We start from the raw sequence: 3,781 nt of genomic DNA on the forward strand, positions 1-3,781 counted from the left end.
CGCGTGCGCGCGCACACACGGCGCGCCCTCGCGGGGGGCGGGCCCGTCACCGCCCCGCCCCGCCCCCCGCGGCCTCCCACCGCAGCGCCCCCTCTGCCTGCTCCCGGGACCGCGCTCGGACCCGCCTCCCGGCCCTTAGCACTGAGGCCCCTGAGCTGCCGGCTCCCCTGGGTACAACGACCGGCCCACAGATGCGCACTCCAGGACTCTCTCCGTTCTTCTGTAATCAAATCACTCGTGCTCCGGCTCCTCCTGGCTCCTCCTGGGTGCTGGGCACCCTGCCAAGCTCCGAGATTTGGGGGCGACTTCATGGATCTACTTCTGACAATCGGAATTCGAGGGCCATTCGCCAGAGATCGTTGAGAACCCACCGAGCAGGCACTTCCACAGCGACGGGGGTGATGACAGAATCGGCTTCGAAAGCCAAGACTTGGAAGTCCAAAATGGGCATGGGGGCACATCTGGACTCCATCGCCTGGCTGTGTGATCTGGATGCAGATCACAGGGAACTCCCAAAAGCAGAGCTCATGGCTCAGGCCACGGTCCTTTTCTGGAATGCTGGTTCTATTCATTTTATTTTGCTGGGTATCAAATAACTTTCTCTGCTTAAAATGACATACAATCATCTCGGGCTCTAGGTCACCACAGGAACTTCCCCCTTCCCCAGCACAGCTGAGTCTTTTGCTTAGTCTCTGGTGTAGTCAAAACTGCAATCTCCCTGCAGGAACGACTCGGGGAGAATTTTCACGTGAAAGCCCATCCATCTATCAGCAGAGCTGATTTCCTTGTCACTACATGACTAAGGACCCAGACTTTTTTGCTGGCTATCTGCAAGAGGCCGTCCTCAGCTAGAGGCTGTCTAAGGTTCCTACACAGGTCCTTACCACCTGGGCTTTACTAACTTACTTCAACAAGCCTGCAGGGATAGTCCTCTTGCTACTGTTAGCTAAGAGTTTTATATAACAATTCAATTTACATACATAATGGGAGTGACATCTTATCACACACACCCTTAAAAAAATTTCTTTTTGCAGTGCTGGGAACAGAACCCTGATTCTCACAAATGCAAGGCAAGTTCTCTAGTGCTGAGTTACATCCCTGAACCCTCATGTCATCACCTTTGCCATGTTTTTGTTCTTTTTTTTTTTTTCTTTTTGGGTCACTCCTGGCTCATGCACGCAGGAATCACCCCTGGTGGTGCTCAGGGGACCACATGGGATGCTGGGATTTGAACCCGGGTCGGCCGTGTGCAAGGCAAACGCCCTACCCGCTGTGCCATCGCTCCAGCCCAGATGTTTTTGTTCTTTTCTTTCTTTTTTATTTAGATGTTGGACCACACATGGTGATGCTCAGGGATTACTCCCATCTCTAAGCTCAGGAAACTCTCTTGGTGGGGCTCCTATAGAGACCACATGGGATACTGGGGATCAAACCTGGGTCAGCTGTGTGTAATGTAAATGCCCTATCTGCTGTACTATCTCACCAACCCCACCTTTGCCATGTTTTCTAAGTAAGAGAGTACCACCTAAACCCAAGAGGAGAGAATCAGGGGTGGGGAGATGCTCAAAGGGCTGGAGCTCATATGTTACGTGTAGGAGTCTCTGACTTTCCCTGGCACCACATGGTCCCCCAAGCACCATGGGAAACAACCTCCAGTACTGCATGGAGTAGCTCCAGAGCACTGCCCTAAGAAGAGAGGATCACACAAAGGAACTAAGATGGAACAATGACTGGGGGTCACTTTAGAGTTTTTTTACCTCACTGATGTCATTGAAAAATCTAAGAAAAAAAAAGAAAAAGGAAAAAAAATCTAAGGAAAGATTAAAGCTAGCATAGGAGATGGACCAGAGAGTTAATACTGCTAATATGGCATTTGCCTTGTATGCAGCTGACCAGGTGGGCTGGAGTGATAGCACTTCGGGTAGGGCATATGCCTTGCATGTGGCCGATCCGGGTTCGATTCCTTCGCCCCTCTCAGAGAGCCTGGCAAGCTACCGAGAGTATCTCGCCCACACAGCAGAGCCTGGCAAGCTACCCGTGGCGTATTCAATATGCAAAAAAACAGTAACAACAAGCCTTACAATGGAGACGTTACTGGTGCCTGCTCGAGCAAATCGATGAGCAACAGGATGACAGTGATACAGTAACAGAGGCTGACCAGGGTTTGATCCCGAGCATCCCATTTAATCCTCTGAGCACTGCCAGGCATGATCCCCGAGAGCAGAGTCAGGAGTAACCTCTGAACATTGCCAGGTGTGGCCCCCAAACAAAAATACAAAACAAAATGCTAAGATACTAGCATAGAAGGGTCAAAAAAAGGAAGTTGAAGTACGTGAGGAGGAAGCTAGAAAGGTATCAACCATGACCTGAAGAATTGGCCACTGGAGAGAGAGTTCAATGGGCTAACTGCATTCTTCACAGACAGGAAGCCAGAGTTCAACTTGTGGCACTGGTACACCACTGCCAAATCAGAAGCATCCCCCAAGCACTTCTGGGTATGGTGCAAAGAATCTCTAATTGCTTGGGGTCAGGGAAATTGCTCAAAGGACATGCTCTGCATGCAGGAACCCAAGTTGAATCCCTGATACTACATGATCTCCTGAGCATTACTGGAACAACCTCTGAACAACAAACCAGTAGCAGCTCCAAGCATCCCAAGATGTGGCCCCAAAACCTAAATAAAATTAAATTAAAAAGTCTCTCAGTGGTACATGCCAGTAGCCACCAACCATGCTTTGGCAAAGATTCTGAATTTGATGAGCCCCACCTTGACATGAACCACTGGCTTCTTATCCTCTTGCTCATACTGGTTCCATTTAGGATTCTTGCTGTCCTGACTGAAAAGATGGTATGGGGAGAAGGTGCTTGCTTTATTTGCCAGCTCCAGTCCAATCCAAGGCACTATATGGTCCCCTGAATATCGGTAGGTGTCACTTCTGAGAACAGAGCTAGGAATAGCCCTTAAGGACCACCAGGTGTGGTTCAAATATTTTAATTTTAAAAATTTTAATTTTTTTTTGTTTTGAGCTATACCCGACAGTACTTGTGGGGTGCTGAGGATCGAATACAGGTTGGCCACATGCCAGGCAAGCACCCTACACACTGTACTATCTCTCCAGCCCTGGTCCAGAATTTTAAAAAAAAAAGGGGGGCCCAGAGACAAGCAGGTAGGGTGTTTGCCTTGCACACAGCTGACCCAGGTTAGATCCCTGGCACCCCATTCACACACACCCCCAAGCACTGCCAGGATCTGATCCCTGTGCACAAAGTCAGGAGTAAATCCTGAGTACTGCCAAGTATGGCACCCAAAAAACAAACATAAAAAGATTCCAGCTATCCTACTTCTATCGGGTGCTATTGTAAGCCTCATTTTTTCCCTTTTTTTTTTTTTTGGTTTGTTTTCTTTTTGGGTCACACCCAGCGATGCACAGGGGTTCACTCCTGGCTCTGCATTTAGGAATTACTCCTGGCGATGCTTAGGGACCATATGGGTTGCTGGGAATCAAACCTGGTTCTGCAGCGTACAGGGCAAACACCCTACCCACTGTGCTATCACTCCAGGCCCAGGCTTTTCCTGTTTTGGAGGGGACTCCCAAGTGGTGCTCAGTCCCAGTGATTCTTGGCTAACTGGGTTTGTGGTTCAATGTGATCAAACTATTGGCCTCCCACCTGCCTGGTAATCACATTGTCAACTGAACTATTTTCAGACACCGCCACATATTAACTTAAAAACTGTCCTTTTGTCTGCATCACTCTCCTAAGATGCTCTCTTCAGGTCACT

Source organism: Sorex araneus, chromosome 5, assembly GCF_027595985.1.
Source record: "Sorex araneus isolate mSorAra2 chromosome 5, mSorAra2.pri, whole genome shotgun sequence".
In the NCBI taxonomy this organism is placed as follows: Eukaryota; Metazoa; Chordata; class Mammalia; order Eulipotyphla; family Soricidae; genus Sorex; species Sorex araneus.